Here is an 18,076-nt window from a genome sequence, read left to right as displayed (position 1 = left end):
GATCTAGTTTATGTTAGCACAGAAGATCAGGTAGCTGACATATTTACGAAGGCATTGGGTGCAGAGAAGCTACGCAAGTTCAGATACCTGCTTGGTATGCAGGAATTGGGATTGAGCTTGAGGGGGAGTGTTGAGATATCGAGCTCCACTCGTGATATGCCAGGGTGACCGTTGTGCATTTATGTCACCACTTGTCAGTTTGTAGATGCGGTTCGTACACCGCTCATGAATAATAGCTAGATGACAGCTATCCTTATCTACTCTAGTTCGTGGCTCAGTTAGTATGCCACCTTAGTTAGTTGAGTTTGGTTTGAAACCCATATATAGGGTTCTTCTATTTCTTTTGTACTAGAGTTCTTTTGGCTTACACAACTAAGAAGAGGAAAACTGTTTTCAGCCTCCACCTGTGTGTGTATTCCCCCATTGTGTAAGCAAGAAAGCTACAAGTGAGACTCCTTCCTTCTCTCCCACAATCTTGACAATATCTTCTGCTTAAGTGACTGACTTGCCAGTATACACAACCTCATTCTATAGTAGACAAGTCCATTATTGATAGAGAATTCATGATACTTAGCCTGCAGCTTTTGGTCCTGATCCTTGCTAGAGATTTCCCTTAGCATCTTTTGATAGGCTGGATCATGGCATGCTTCCTCTCTAGCTAACTCAAGTATTTGATTGTTTGGCATGGATACCTTTGTGGCTAGAGATCTAGCTGTTGATGGATTTTGCAAGATTAGAGAATTAAGGAATGCCTTGTGACTGAGTGCATCGGCAACTACATTCTCTTTTCTAGGTCGGTACTTGATCTCAAAGTCATACTCCTCCAACACTTCAATCCACCGCCGTTGCCTCATGTTGAGCTCGTTCTGGGTAAAGATCCACTTGAGACTCTTATGATCAGTCACTAGAGTAAACTTGTTACCCAATAGGTAGTGTCTCGAAAGTTTTAGAGCATGGATGACAGCTAACAATTCTAGATCATGGGTAGCATAATTCTTCTCATGACTCTTTAATTTCCTTGAAGAGTATACTACAGGATGACTTTCCTGCATGAGCACACATCCTAAGGAAAGTGTGCTAGCATTAGTTACTACCTCGAACTCCTTATTGATGTCTGGAAGTTTTAGTATAGGTACTGATACCAAACTTTGCTTCAATCTGTCGAAGCTAGTTTGTTCGGGAGTTGACCATGCAATGGATGTTTTCTTCTTCAGTAAGTCCCTATACCATCTTGTCAATCCAAGAAAGTTGCGTATTTCTTTGACAGTTGTTGGTATTGGACATTCTAGCACATCTCTGACCTTGGATGGGTCCATTGAGATTCCTTCTGCTGATACTATGAATCCCAAATATTCAATCTGACGTTTGAAGAATGCACACTTCTTCATCTTAGCATACAGCTTATGTGACCTCATCGTCTCAAGGACAATCCGAAGTTGGGGTTCATGATCTTCTTCCTGTTTAGAAAATACTAAAGTGTCATCGAAGAAGACGAGCACGAAGTCATCAAGATATGGCCTAAAAATATCCTGCATTAACCTGTTGAAGGTGGCAGGTGCATTCGTAAGCCCGAATGGCATAACTAGGAACTCAAAGTGCCCATATCTTGTGTTGAAGGCCGTCTTTGGGATATCTTCTTCCTTGATCCTTATTTGATAGTAACCAGACCTGAGATCAATATTAAAGAAGATCTTCGCACCCTGAAGATGATCAAGAAGCTCATCTATTCTAGGAATAGGGTACTTGTTCTTGACAGTTGATTGATTCAACCCTCTATAATCAATACATAGTCGAAGTGTTCTATCTTTCTTTTTCTGGAAAAATACTGGAGCTCCCCATGGTGAATTGCTAGGATGGATGTAGCCTTGATCTAGCAGTTGCTTGAGTTGTTCCTTCAACTCAATTGCTTCTGGTATAGACATCCTATAAGGTCTCTTTGCAATTGGCGCAGCTCCTGGTACTAGCTTGATCTCATAATCCACTTCTCTTTGAGGCGGGATTCTGTCAACTCTTCAGAAAATACGTCCGTGTATTCCTTTAGCCAAGAAGGTCCTTCACTAGATTCCTGCTTCTGATCTAACTTAATGAGCTTAATCAAGTAGATAGATAGTCCTTTTCTGACTCCCTTTATAATCTGAGATGCTTTGGCCAATTGAATTTTTGGCTTCCCTGCTTCTCCTTGATTTGTGACCAATTCCCCTTCAAGGTTTCGAAAGGAAATTTGGCCCTTCCCACAATGAATGTGGACGTCATTAGGCTTAAGCCAATCCATTCCGAGTAGACACTCATGGATACCTAAATTCATGACTCTGATTTTGACCGAAGTCCTCTTTCCTCCGAGAAATAATTCCACCTTAGCAGTTTGCCTGGTACAAGTAACCTTATGACCATTTGCCAATTCCACAAGCAAGATAGGTGCTTCTACTATGGCTATTCCAAATCTCTTTGCACAAGCTGGTGAGATAAAGGAATGTGTACTGCATCAAGGTCTTGAAACTTTTACCTTGATAGTCCGACGGTGTCTGAATCACCGAGAACTGGTGATTCGGGCCTTTCTTGTGTAGAGCGGCATGGATTGTCGCCCTTTCAAATTCTGCTACCATGGTCGGATCTTCTTCTTCTTCGCACATTTGCCTATTGGCAACGCAAGCGGTTCTTCGTCTGCCTCAGGTAGCGGCTCCCTGACCACGGCCTGTTCCTTGGAAAGGTGCTTGGCGATGTCCTCCTCCAAGTTTGGGACATTGCCTCTTGAAGTGACCGGGCTCGTTACAATGGAAACAGCGGAGCTTTCGGCCATTGCTTTGAGTAGGAAAAACGTTGTTGACATTATTAGTCCTTGCTTTCTTTCTTTGTCCCTGATTATGACCTTGAACTCTCTTCATTTGAGGCCTGAATGCTCCTCTATTCGGGTCATTGTAAGACCAAGTTTTGTTACCTCTTGGTCTAGCCTGCACCTCCTGAATTATAGGGGCATCTCAAATGAGTGCATCCTAAAGATCTGATGGGCGCATCGATTCGGGACGGGTATTCACTAGTGGATTTAAACCAGCACAAAATTTTGACACTTGCTATGTCATGTCCATCTATGGCGCATACTTTAGAAGCGAGACGAATTTAGAGTAATATGCGTCAAGAGTGAGCCCCAGCTATTTTAGCTCGTAGAACTCATTCATTTTCTGCGTGTGATATACAGGTGGTAAGTTTCTTCCCTTCACGGATTTCTTCAACTTCTTCTAGGTAACGGATCCTTCCACAATCCCTTGATCCCTACACCATTGCTTCCACCAAAGCCTGCTTTCGCCGGTGAGCTTTAGCTTGGCGAGCATAGCCTGATTGGAGGGTGCAGTCCCGGCTGCTTCAAAGTAATCCTCCATGGATTCAATCCAAATTTTAGCATTTGCTTGGATGGACCTACCTTTCCCGTCAAATTCGGGCGGCTTAATCTACTTGAGAAGAAACTTCTTCTCCTGGATTACAACAGTACTTGATGTAGGAGGCAAACTGGGATTCTGTACCTGGGGTTGTGCCTGGATAAAGGTTTCTTTATTAATCGATAATCGTTACGATTTATATTTCATTTCGATTTCAGCTATCAATCAAGCAATCTAACCACTTAACTTTTATCAATTCTTATGCACAAACAGACATTGATAAAAGGAAGTCTTATTGTATTTATATGGGCATAGCCCTTTCGGAATACAACATGTCTTGGAATGATAAGCCAACTGCTTATATTTAGTTTGGGGAGAATAATGTTGTATTATATTTATGTACAAAAACTGTATAATAGTATGGTTTCGGGTCATGGATCTTCAGGAATCGGTAAGTCATTGGAAGTTCAGGGTATCCTTTCCTTTGGAACACATTCTTCTCATGGTGCCCCAACACTTTAATCCTGTCGGTGGGGATTACACGGGTTACTTCCTCATATACATATGAGTTCAGCTCAACCCTCCAACCTTGAATATGTAAAGTTGAGTTTACGTGAGCTTCCACAAAAATGAACAGCTTCACGACTTTCAGGTCTTCCAACCACTTGATCCTCTTTAGGTTGGTCTTGAGGTATGCAAACCGGTGGGCAGCTATATAGTAGATTAATGAGGTACCCGTCCATCTTCGTTCCATATACAAAGGCGATGGATTATAGATTTGCTCTAGGATGTTCATCATCCCAACCCTTTGTTGATAATCTGAGGAATGCATCACAGTCATAAACATGACTCGGAACACTAAGAACTTGTTCTATGCTTCGTAATTCTGCAAGATAGCATTGAAAGTAAGGAAATGTTTGGAATAGCAACATTTGCTTTACTTTATCTTATTAAGATTTCATTAAAAAAAATCCTTCGTTGGTTCGCTCTGATACCAACTGTAATGTGTCCACTTGTATCTTTAGGACACGTCTTAGCAGTCCATCGGAAAGGATGTCTAGAAAGCTCCGCCCGGCACTCCCATGGAATGTTACGGGGTTTGCGATCTAGGACTTTTCGCGTCTGCCATGTAGCGGAAGTATTCTGGCCATTCCCACTTAGGACCGACTTGAATTAGGGTTTTCCCTATTGGTCCTTTCCTAACGGCAACTAGCGTCGAACCCGAGCGAACTACTTTACCCAGAAACGCCAGGTCAAAAGCAGATTCACGCTGCACTTGGTTCAAGGAGAATGGGAAACGAGAGGGATGAGAAGCTCAACCTCTCTACCATAAAGCATAATCCCATTCCGTTCCCCTAAAACAACGTAAATCGGGATCAGTTATAACTCTAGGTCAACGCTCTTGTTGTTCGAGTTCTTTGAACGATCTTTTTGCTGTCCACCTTAATTGAGAAAAGTTCCCGGCCAACAGGGACCACCCATCCATAGGACGGACCTATGGCCACATCCACTGCACTTTCCTTAGGTTGTTTTAGTTATTTAGTTACCTAACACATTTAGTTGGACATGTATCAATCAGCTTCCTTAATTAGCCCATTAGTCACTGGTTCCTTCACGTAACCATAGAACTTGACATAGAAAAGCAATATCAAACAAGTTCCTTTTTAACAGGTTATCATATTTATATTTGAAATACATAAAGTCCAGCTCGTAGGCTTATCCACAATCTGCCCGAAGGCTATCCAGCAATCCACAAGGATCACTAATCCAAGATCCGCCCGTAGACTAGTATGTGGGCCTCGAGATCCAATCCCGAGTCACGTTAGCCTCTTGTGTAGGGCCTGGAAGGTGAGGGATTTATAGCCAAAGCCCCCTCTGGCACCCAAGCGTCCTCCTGCTCCAAGTAGCGCTTAATGGAGAGACCTCTCGCGGCGGGTTCGGTCTACCTTCTCAGCGCGGTTAACAACCCCCTTGGTTAGGGTTAGGCAGGCAGTCGAGGGTAACTGAAGCTGTCTCTCCCTTCACGCCTTCAACTTGAAGCATTAGATATCCATTTATCCTTTAATTCGTTGATCAAATGAAGCAAAACAGTGCTCTTAAATCTGTAACAAGCACAATCATTTCCATTGATTGTTATTGTTGGCCAACTGCTAAGGAGTGAATCCTTCTTTCTGAATGCATCCAGCACTCGATCCGAGATTACTTGCGACTTGGCAAGATCCCCTATATCGTGGGTTAGGGCCGTACCCTATTAGCCCGACTTGGTCAATACCTTAAGTTCATATGTTATTCCAATTTATTGGTTGGTCTCTTGCTTTCAAGCAATTATCTTTACCAAAGAAAGATAGTATATTAGGATGATTTTTCATCCTCTTGCAAGATAACTTGTGTAAGAGTCTGCCAACCTCATTCCGAGGAATTTGGCCATTTCCTTGTGATCAATTCACAAGACAGATTCCTAGGGAAAAACCCTAGATCACTTCTCAAGCATGTTCTAATGTCCCTACATTCCGTGAATGTGGGTAAGTCTTTAGGGTATAGGAGTTTCAGCCTTGGCAATACGAGCGACGAGGTCACGTGTTAAATCCTAGTTAGTTATTTGGAATTGAATTAACTCTTCCTAAATGAGTCCCTTCACGGTTTTTAGGTGTTTAGGTTTAAGCCAACTTGTCTATTCTTGAAGATAATTACACTATCATTTCCATAATCACATGACTCATTGTCTATGCGTAAGTTGATTTTCAAACTCTCAACTTTTTGGTTTAAAATCAAGCATAAGTTAGGTTATAGCCTAATTCCAATTAATCATTCTATAACATGCAAACAAGATTCATGCTAAAACATGCAGCCTTTTACTAATAATTATGCATTTGAAAAACGATATTTATACCAATCGACTAGAGTTATGCAACTTAAGAACCATTTCATGCCTTGCTATTTCCTATGGATTATTAGCACTTTCCTTAATGACTCGTTGCGAAGAAGATATGTCCTAATAATGCGACATGCAATTTATACTCCCATGCCTAAACGGAGTACACTATCTTAATTCCGTTTTGTAAATATGGACATTAATCTAAGTTTAATTCATTGAAATGCACAAAAACTACTTGCTAGAAATGCATATCAATTTTCTGCTCACTTTATTTTATTCGTTTAATTGAAAATACTAATGATCGAACTTTTCTGTCTCGTGAGCTAATTCTTTCAGAAGTAACCTAAGTATTTAAGACGAAAAATGCATCCTATCTCCAAAAAGTATCCTCGCACGATTGAATTATAACAACATAAAATAAAAATTAGGAAGGAAAACCTGGACTTGTGGTGAGATGTCCACGTGGATGCTAGGAGACAATCCTCTTGCGCTTGCGCCTTGGGCTTTCTTAGGAGCCATCGCGAATGCAGCCTTTCCGTCTTGGATGCGGCTTTGCGAAATCCCTTTTGAAATTCCACCGTCCTTTATGAGTTTTCTTTTCCTTCCTTTCGTAGAAGCTCTTTGAAGGGATACTTCTGTGGAGGAGGGGAGAACCACGGAAAGGGTTTAAAACCCCGGAATGGGGTGTTTTAAAAACCTCCGCGAGTAAGGCCCATTAAAGCCATGGGAAAGGGCTTAATGGCTTTTTAAGGACTCACAAGAAAGGGGAAAATAAAAGGTATAAAAGACCCTTACGAGGGCTTTTGTATGGGGGAAGAAGGTGTCAAAAGACCCTTAATAGTGGATTTTGTGTGGGGGCTTAAAGAGGGGTCCTTTCTTTTTGTGTGGGGGGGAAAAGAAAGGTATAAAAGGGCCTAAGAAGGAATTTTTCATGGGGGGGAAAGGGGCCTGAGGACCACATGAAGGCCCTTCAATGGCAAATCAGGGGGGAAAAGGGGGCTTATAGAGCCCTTAGGAGGCAATTTGTGGGATAGTCTTAAGAGCCATAGGAAGGGGGGCTAAGGAGGCCCAACCTTGGAAGCTTCCAAGAAGCTTCCAAGGCTTCTGGATAGTTGCAGAGCCCACGTGGAAGGAGGCCAGGAATGGCGACAGCTTGCGATCCAGGCAGCAGTTGGCGACGTGTGGACGGGGGCGGATTGCACTACGAGCTGCTGGCGGCGTCAATGCGGCAAGAGTCAGACTGCAGCGGCACTTGGCGGCACTGTTGTGACTCTCTCCTCCCCTTCACGGCGACGCAGTATGATGGCCTTCTCTCCCCCCTTTCTCACGATTCCCCCCTTTCCTCCTCACGGCCACATAGCAGGGTCTCCACATCTCTCCTCTCACGGCGGCGCCCATTCCTTGCTCCACAGCAGCACCCCCCGGCTATGCTTCATACAACGGCAATCTGGCCCTCTCTCACACAAGAACAGCAGTGTCGGCCTTGCATCCTCCCACCATCCCTAATTTAAATAGGTAAGGGGAGGAGATCCTCTCTCCCCTGTGTGGCATCTCGCATGCCTTCTCCCCCCTGGAAGCTCCAGCCAAGGAGCTTAGTGGCCTTGCTAAACCCTTCTCCTCCAGCACGACAGTCGGCTGGAGAAAAGAGGGATTATTTTTTAAAAATTTGCTATTATCTAACTTGAGAGGAGATTCATATGCGGGAATATTACAAAATTGCAGCAATGTACTAGTGGTATCACCAAGAAACTAACGCTTCCTTTTAATTATGTCAATGATCTCATCATGAAATTCTCGCTTGGCAATGCCAAGCACCTCTCCCAAGGTAAATTCCACCCGACTGTTTAAGATCTGCTCTTCAAGAACCTTCTTAAGATCTGTGGTTGTCTCAATGTCAGATTGCAACTTATATCTTGGCTGCTTTCCCTTCTTTTTGCCCTCTTGTTTGTTATCATGTTTTTGCTTCTGACTGACCTCTTCCATAACATTCTCGGGAGGTGGCTGATTGGTGTACCGACGGGGGTAACCTCTCTCAGAGTGGCACCCAAAGAGGTGGCACCCAAAGGGGTGCCACCCAAAGGGGTGCCACCTGCTCACGACTACGCAAAAGCCGGAGTAACTAGAGTAGACGTCCCCACAGGTGTGACAAATCCTGGAGGTGACGCAGCTCCAGCTGAACGATGAGACGGAGACACCACATCCATGTCTCCACAGTAGCATCCCCCTGATCCCGATGCAATCCCTCCCTCTGGCTCAAGTCATGAGCGTCGAGATCGTCTGCTCGAAGCCGAAGCATCCGATCACGCTAAAGCAGATCTAGCAGAGCGCCCTAACGAAGAACGAGACAGCTCCTGGTCTGCCATCTCTCTGAATCTCGCGAGCTGGTCTGGAGACATGCATGTGAAGATGTCTTGCAACTCCTCATCGCTCATCCCTCGACTCATCCTGAAAATGTCACCTGCACAAATAAAAAATGGTGCTAGAATAATCAATTTAAATTATACAAAACATAGTAATATAAATCATTTTTAAAAAATCCCTCTTAAAATGCATATCTTATGTACCTTTGTAAGAGATTGGTCAACGAATTGAGTAAGTGGATGCTCCAAGTATGAAGTATCCTATGGTCCCATGTTATTTTCTCCTAGCATACACTGGAAGGTCGATAGACATGTCACCACAAAAGAATGAGTCCGCCTCGTTCTCAAAAAATTCTTGGACTCTTGTATTTCCATCATTGTTAGCCGATGTTGGCTCCAAGCTTTCGACGGCCTCCACCCCTTGTAATATCGACCCCTCTATTTGCATATTATCTTCATCTATGCTCGGAACATCACTTTGATCATATACTCTCACACTTCGGGGAGTTGAAGGTATAACATACCACCATCGAGGTTGTCAGGGGTTTGGATAGAAGATTACTTGTTCACAAACACGTACAAAGCGAGTTCAAACCATTGTGACATAAACCATGTTGTATTACAATTAGCAAGCAAATGACTCCATGCACCTGTTCACAATGGGCCGACAACACAAAGGTGTCACACAAATCCGTCCTTTTTTTTTTGGAATCTATTTGAGAAATCCCGATGGACCTCGTCGAACTGTTGCTCCAGCTCCTCCAAGTACCACTTTGAACCACTGCACATCGAATAATATCATGGAGAAGCTACAGTAATCCACCGTAATAATACTTTGCAAGTTCCCAAAATACTCCATCTCATCCACAACCGTGTTCGGATCCATTGCTCATCGTCGGTTCTCTTGCTCGAACCTTGCCATGACACCACAGTCCATTGTGGAGCGCATTTTGTCAATACACTCCACGCGAAAATGCCATCTGCAAAACCACGCTGCACTATATATTTTGTACTGTACATTGAAACACTCAAATTAGATGTCGCATATAAAATTTAGATATGATAGATTCTAAACCCCTCATCACCTTGGACTACATCCCCTCGAGAATTCCCACTCCTCCATTGAGACCTCTGTCCCTTCGCTGGATGCTGCGGTCAAGGCTCCATGCAACCATCATGTTGACATAAACCGTGGCATCTCCTCCATGCCTTCGGGATATCGAATCGGTCAATGACGCGTACTACGTCAGAATTCAGCTCGCGCTTTCTCTCGATCTTGCCTTGCAATCTGGTACTTGGTGAGCCACGTCTCCATGGAGACATGGTGCAACATACAAAAGCGATTCACCTTCTCTTCCATTGAGGCATCCATTCTTTTTTCTACCCCATTTCCAACCATCACATCTCCAGTCAGCCTATCATCGTCCTTCAGCGTCCATAGCATTTCATTGTCTGGTTCCACCGTTGGTAGCCATTGTGAAATATGCACTAACGCCTCTGACACCAGCCAACCTTCGGCCATGCTACCTTCTGGCCGAGATCGTTGCTGCACAAAGCCTTTCAAGGCTTTCATGAAGTGCTCCAGGAAGAACATCCATCACGTATGGACAGGTCCAGCAATCTCCACTTCGTCCACAAGATGCACAAGAAGGTGGATTTGTATCGTGAGCATGCTAGTGGGCAGGTATTTCTCAAAGAGACAAACCGTCTCCACTGCTCCCCGCCTCGCGGATTCAATAGAGGACGTCTTAATCTCTTTCTGTGAGATCCATTGCACCAAAGTCGACAACTTGTAAATGGCCCCGCGAATTTCTGGAGTAAGGCATCCTGCGATCGCGATCGGTAGGACGAACTGCCACAAATGAGAAAGCATTATGAATAATGGCCACTTTCCAAATTACAAAATGCCCACGCTAATTACAATCCATTCGTAGCACAAACCTAACATATCTTATGCCAATCATGGGATTTTAGCCCCGACAATTGGTCATCTTTAGAAAATGTGGACCTGAGAGAACGCATCATACCCGTCGGAGTGCGGATAGACTTGATTACTTGCTTCACAATGCACTCTTCTTTAGTGGACAAAACCCAAGGAGCGCGAGGAAGCTGCACGTGACCATCAGCACTCGACTGCGGCCAAAGCGCCTCCATCTTACCTACCTCCTTCAAATCCATTCGTGCCCCTATAGTGTCTCTCTTTCATGTGATGTGGTCCCATAGCAAGCTGCCCACATTCTCGAAAATATGCATGGGATCCAACAAGTGGTTGACCTTAAGTGGGTCCAATATGGCAACTCGTAGAAAATTGAGAACCGTCGCAATCCATTTGGATGTGATTCCGGGTTGACCATTTTCAGCTCGTACCAGCTTGCCGCATTCATACGTGTTGGAGGTCGTCCAAGGAAACCTTCCCTAAGTTCATGATCCTCCGGCAAGAAAGCGGCATGTCCTTGATATACCATCTTCTTCATGGTTCGTGACCTTCGGGAGTCTAACTGTGGCCCACACAATGGACATGTATGATAACCTGAGGTAACCAGACCTGTTCCGACACCATGACCTAGTGAATACTTGATTGAATGAGATAAAATATAGATATTACCAGCGCGAGAACGGAGGCCTGCTCACCTGAGCACTCTCCTAATCCCGGAAAGTCATGCATCGTCCACATGAGAATGGCTCGAATGTTGGCTGACCGCCGACCATCGCGCCTGCTCATATCTTGCACAGTGACCCCCTCCTCCCACAAAATCTTAAGCTCATCGACTAATGGACGAAGATACACGTCCATATTTTTTACTTTGTAGCGGCCTGGGATGAGCAAGCTAAGGATGAGATGTCCTTTCTTCGTAGAAAGCCATGGAGGGATGTTGTAGTTGAAAAGGACTATAGGCCACACACTATAAGAAGTTGAGCGCAGACCAAATGGGTTCACACTATCCATTGCGAGACCGAGCCGAAGATTCCTTGGCTCTCGCGCAAAGCCTGGGAAGGTAGAGTCAATGTGGCTCCATGTGCGCAAATCCGCTGATATTCGTTGAACTCCATCCATGGACCTATTCTGCACATGCCACGTTGTTAAGCTTGCCATGCTAGACGTACGAAACATGTGGTTTATGCGGGGGATGAGCGGAAAGTGTCTGAGAACTTTTTGAGGGATGGTTTGCCCTTGCAAGTCCTGTCGATACCTATGAGCACCACACTTTGGACATGTCTCCATAGTCTCGTATTCTTCTCAAACAGTATGCAATCGTTGATACATGCATGGATGTTATTGTAGTCCATGCCAAGCTTCCGTAAAACATGTCGTGCATCATCACGAGACTCGGGCATTATTTGCAGGTGGTAATATATAATATTTTAATAACCTGAAAAAAATCATAAAACACCTTGAAAAAGCACAAATATTTGTAATAATAGTGTCAAAAAAAAAAACAATGAAGCCTATCGCTCCACCCGTATTTTGCTTGCACACTTAAGAGTGCAAGCAATGTCTTCAACCGAGATACTCGGCACCCATCATATAATGGTATGGACACTTCCTCTCTAAGCGGATCAGATGTCTCGACATCCATGGGAATCAATGCATCGATCATTGTCTCCATCTCAGGCTCCAAGATTATAGGTAGGTCTGGAAGGTTGTCTGTCTCCTCTGGCATTGACAGTATAGATTGGCCTTACGAGTGGTGGATTGGCTCCCGCACTCCATCCATCGCACGCCCACGAACTCTTCTAATTGGCCGCAAAGGGTGCACTCTCCCTTGGGATGATACATCACCTCCCTAGATAGAAAATTTGCCAACAAGACCCAATCTTATTGTGTATGGTTTTCAATTAGCTTGCGAGTACAATGCATGATTAATATTAACTTCAAATTACCGTTTGCTGAAAATCCACAATTGCCTGATCAATGATCTCAGATTGAAACTCGCCAAATCGTCGTACGTGTTCTATAGACAATCGGCGTTTTCGTCTAATTGCCAACTTACATTGAGAGCAAGGACATGGGACATGCTGATTAAGATACGCCTCGCAATCTTGAACAATAAGACCTTCTTCGTTTTCCATCTTATCTACATTACAATAAACGAGGCTCAAATGGATAGCTTTATGGAGATGTATGTCAAGTTGCAAGTTGACCATAAGCTCTTGCTTGAGAGGTTTTAGCCTCTGCAAGAGCTTGAGAAGCAAATTTTGTAAAACATTGAGGTTGATATTGATGCATCCATGGTGTTGAAATCTAAACTTCAAGATATAAGAAATGCTTTACTGATTGATGTAAAGAATGCATTGGACATAGTAGTTGAGAGATTTATTGATGTTATATCTCGGCCATATACCATGCTCAAGGATTTGTTTGTCCCGGTAGATAATTATTCATTATTGTAAAAAAAAAAAGCATTGGTTCATAAGGTTCATGAGTTGAAGACTAAATGTTTGGACTTGACTAAAAGATTGGATAATGCCTTAGATGCTAAAAGGAAAAGTGATGAATATGTTACTTCATCATTGCAACAAAAAGATTGGTGACAAGGATGCTATGATTAATGAAGTTCTTCACGAGGTGAATATAGAGTTGAAGGGGATGGAACATGATTCTTCTTTGGGATTTAATGGTGATCAGTCAATTATTGAGGTGTCTTCTTGTACAACCATTATACCTTATATACCTAGCTACGGTCTCTAGGTTATGTACTTTGAGTATCTTAGAGGGGCTCTACTAGGATTACTTATACAACTGCACTAGAGGGCTTTGAGTATAAGTAATCCATTTATGAGCATCATTGAGGATCTTTTAGTCTAATAATAAATCAGTCTCAACAAAAAGCATCTTAAAAATGTGGTTTTTTTATCCTAGGTCCATGTATTAAAATTAATGCCATCTATGAAATTTATCAACTATAGTAATAAAATTTGTTTCAATCAATTCTACTCATAGTCATAACATTTGAAGAAAATATCCTATACTCAATTTAAGGGATTCTTCTTCTATAGCAATACTTTTGGGTTCATTTTGATGAAGTACCATAATGACCATTAGCTAGGGTATCATTTTCTTTTAGTCCTTCCGTTGACTAGTTGGCATGATTTCTAATTTGTTATGCCTATAAAGTTAATACAAAAACAATGAATTATGCATATCACAATTAGATCCCCTACTTGGACATTATGAAGGATATGACCAATTTTAAGCCATCTTAAAGAGTCACCAATGTACGTGGCCCATGGCAAAGCACATTGCATACCATTATCGATAAGTCTATTATCATGCATCTTAAATCTCCTAATTAGACTTTATAAAGTGTATGACTAATTTTTAGCCCTCTTAAGGAGTCGATGTAATGGTACCCATAAAAAAAGCAAAGTGCATACCATTACCATAATCATGGATATGTTATCGTTCCAATATATGTTATCTTTCTCTTTCTCTCCCTCTCTCTCCCTCTCCCTCTCTTTCTCTCGCATTTCCTCTCCCTCTCACAATATATCCTAACACTCTCCAAAAGCAAAAGGGAGAGGGAGAGAGAGAATGCACTCTCCCTCCCTCTCCCTCTCCCTCTCTTTCTCTTTCTCTCCCTCTCTCATTTCCTCCCTCTCCCTCTCCCTCTCCCTCTCCCTCTCCCTCTCTTTCTCTCCCTCTCCCTCTCCCTCTCTTTCTCTCTTTCTCTCTCATTTCCTCTCCTAAACAAGCAAAAAAGAAAGTGATTTAAACCTTAAACAAGCAAAAGGGAGAGGGAGAGAGAGAATGCACTCTCCCTCCCTCTCTCTCTCCCTCTATTTCTCTTTCTTTCCCTCTCTCATTTTCTCCCTCTCCCTCTCCCTCTCTTTCTCTTTCTCTCCCTCTCTCTCCCTCTCCCTCTCCCTCTCCCTCTCTTTCTCTTTCTCTCCCTCTCTCTCCCTCTCCCTCTCCCTCTCCCTCTCTTTCTCTCTTTCTCTCTCATTTCCTCTCCTAAACAAGCAAAAAAGAAAGTGATTTAAACCATAAACAAGCAAAAGGGAGAGGGAGAAGAAAGTGATTTAAACCTTAAACAAGCAAAAGGGAGAGGGAGAGAGAGAATGCACTCTCCCTCCCTCTCTCTCTCCCTCTCTTTCTCTTTCTCTCCCTCTCTCATTTCCTCCCCTTCCCTCTCCCTCTCCCTCTCCCTCTCTTTCTCTTTCTCTCCCTCTCTCTCCCTCTCCCTCTCCCTCTCTTTCTCTCTCATTTTCTCTCCTAAACAAGCAAAAAAGAAAGTAATTTAAACCTTAAACAAGCAAAAGGGAGAGGGAGAGAGAGAATGCACTCTCCCTCCCTCTCCCTCTCTCTCCCTCTCCCTCTCTCTCTCTCTCTCTTATTTTCTCTCCTAAACAAGAAAAAGAGAAAGTGATTTAAACCTTAAACAAGCAAAAGGGAGAGGGAGAGAGAGAATGCACTCTCCCTCCCTCTCCCTCTCCCTCTCCCTCTCCCTCTCTTTCTCTTTCTCTCCCTCTCTCATTTCCTCCCCCTTCCTCTTCCTCTCCCTCTCTTTCTCTTTCTCTCCCTCTCTCTCCCTCTCCCTCCCTCTCCCTCTCTTTCACTCTCATTTCCTCTCCTAAACAAGCAAAAGAGAAAGTGATTTAAACCTTAAACAAGCAAAAGAAGGAGAGAGGGAGACTCACCGATGAGATATGGCGAGTGTGGGGCGGCTCCTGTTTGCGATGAAGGCTCCTCCTCTCATTCGCGAACAACGGCGGCGGCGGCAAGTCTTCTTCCTCTCCTTCTCTCACGATGGTCACTCTCTCCCTCGCTCTCGCTCTGAAAATACAAAACGTGAAAACACGAAATAAAGCCATGCTCGGTTTCGGCCCGCCTTTTTCCCTGTAGACCGTCGCTATTTGTGTCGCTTTTGCGACGCCAATAGCGATGCCGATACCCACCGTCGCTGCCAGCTCAAACCTTGTAGTGAAAGTGGAGAGTGAAAATCACATGAATCACAACATCACTTTATGTACAACATGAAATGCCATTACAAAATGTCAATTATAAAAGAAACTTGATGCAATGCATCAAGTTGAGGACAGAATATATATTTTATACAATATATATATACTAGTAGATGTATAGATTACTTGTATATCAAATGTAATTTATCAATTCAGATGGAAAACATACAAAACCTATGAAGCTAGAATAGAAAATCGAATTAAAAGATCCCAATATTTTATACAATATGATATATCATATAAAAATCATTATTATTTTAATAATTCTTGAATATGCAATGACTAATTTATTAGATAAAAATTTTCACAAAAATATAGAAGTAAAAGGTCTAATTGTCAAAAATATATGTAATTATAACTGTAATGTTTAAAATTTATTGATATCCAAGTTGGAAATTTATATAAAAATTACAATTAGATAAAGCCAAAAGAATGTATGCACCTCATCCCAAGCTCTTGCATTTGGTGCTTTGCCCTAAGTTATCTATGTTCTTTGCTTCGTATAATAATAGGCCACATTAGAGTTAAATACTTGCAAGAAGCAAATAGCATGTTTAGAATACTCTCTTAAACCAATCCAATGATGAATAAAAGAGAGATTATCTTGAATGATCAAGGAAATAACTAGCAATAGATCAAAAAATTCAAAAAGAATATTAATGTAAGATCGATAATGTACCAACTTTGAGATCATCATATCCATGATCACAATCATTTGTATACTCACAAACATGGCCACTAATATCATCAAGACAATCCTAACCATCATAGTCAAACTTGTTGCCAATTTCATAATGAAATGATAATTAAAATCCAAACCATGAAAGGGAAGAAGGCTAAGAGCTAATGATAACCATAATTATATTGATGAAGGTAGAAATGACTATAATTATTCCTGATATGGATGCTCAATAAATCTAGAAGTACTTGAATTATAGGTGGATCATAGGTAGCAAAGACAAGTGATACACAATAATACCAAGGTAGGAAATAAAGCCTACCTACAATATTGCAAGTATATTCATCTCCATAACATCCAACATCTTGAAAGTGATAACGACATATCTAGGGCAACATCCATCATGAACAAAGTGAGAAACTCTATAGGTAGCCCACAAGTAAGGTGATAGCTCTAGCATGAAAGGATGATGTATGGATCGATGGAATATATTTAAGAATTGCCATGGTTATTGACAACATACTATGATGCATTCAAAATCTACCATGATCTTTGAAATGATGGTGTTAATAGCTGCGAAGTGGTATTGATAATGACTATGGTTGGACATGATCATCCTAACGAATCTGAGCATGACGATCTCAATAATGACAAAAGAGAAGCGTGAAACTTTACTATGCTCATGTAACGAATAACTAATTGTACAAGGAAGAGAACTTGATACACCGCATCAATTCGCTTGAAAAAACTTGCGATTTTGAAGACTTTTTCAAAAAACTTATCTTAACAATGCAAACTTGATGCACTATACCAAGTTGACTCGAAAAATACGAGATTCACCACTTTTCAAACTTGGTGACAAAAAAGCAAGAAAGCACAACAAAAAAGCAATAAAGAAAAATGCAAAAGAAATGAGGAAGAAAAAAAGAAATTTGATCTATTTTAAAAAAGTTATCAAAATATCATCGTTAAATTTTGACAAAATTTGGCTTCGAGGATGCTACCCCCAAACCCCCATTCGAGGGGGGAAGGGGAGGGAGACTATTATAAAAGAAGAAGAAGAAAAAAAAAAACTTGGTGAACTAATTTTGGGCTTAATGCATTATAGCAAGACTGAGAGAACGTAATCATACTAATTCATGGTAATTTTATGCAGTACAATCAAGTTATTAAAATGGAAAAAAACTTTCTAGGAAACTTGATGTGTTTCATCAAGCTTATCATAAACTTGATACATTTCATCAAGTGTGGCAAATTAAAAACGTGATGTATAAAACAAAATAATTATATTAAAATTTAAGTGAACTTCATGCACTGCATCAACTCAACCAAAATATTAGCTAAAATTTAAGAAGACTTGATGTACTACATCAATTTTGTAAAAATTTAGCAAAGTTTATGAGAAACTTGATGCATTACATCAACTTCGTCAAAAAGTTAGCAAAGTTTATAAGAAAGTTGATGCATTACATCAACTTGGATGAAAAAAGTAGCAAAATTTCTAAGAAATTTAATGCATTACATCAAGGTGGCTAGAAAATTAGCAAACTCTCTAAGAAACTCAATGTAGTATATCAAGCAGGCTAAAATTGATATAAATATCAAGTTGCCAAAAATTTAACTAACTTTCTAAGCAACTTGATGCACTATACGACCTTAGAAATAATTTAATAAAAATTTTTGAAACTCCAAACCAAGAACTCAATAGGTCCTCCAGGATCCAATGTTAAACCAAAATCCCATTGCAAGTTCTCATAATCTACATGTCCCCCTTCATAAATCATTGCCATCTTTTCTCCATTGCCATTAAAACATATGATTTTAGCCT

Source organism: Lygodium microphyllum, chromosome 1 (genome assembly GCF_053477565.2).
Source record: "Lygodium microphyllum isolate KBCC chromosome 1, Lygodium_microphyllum_v1.1.10, whole genome shotgun sequence".
Classification (NCBI taxonomy): domain Eukaryota; kingdom Viridiplantae; phylum Streptophyta; class Polypodiopsida; order Schizaeales; family Lygodiaceae; genus Lygodium; species Lygodium microphyllum.
Note: the sequence above shows the minus strand (reverse complement) of the source record.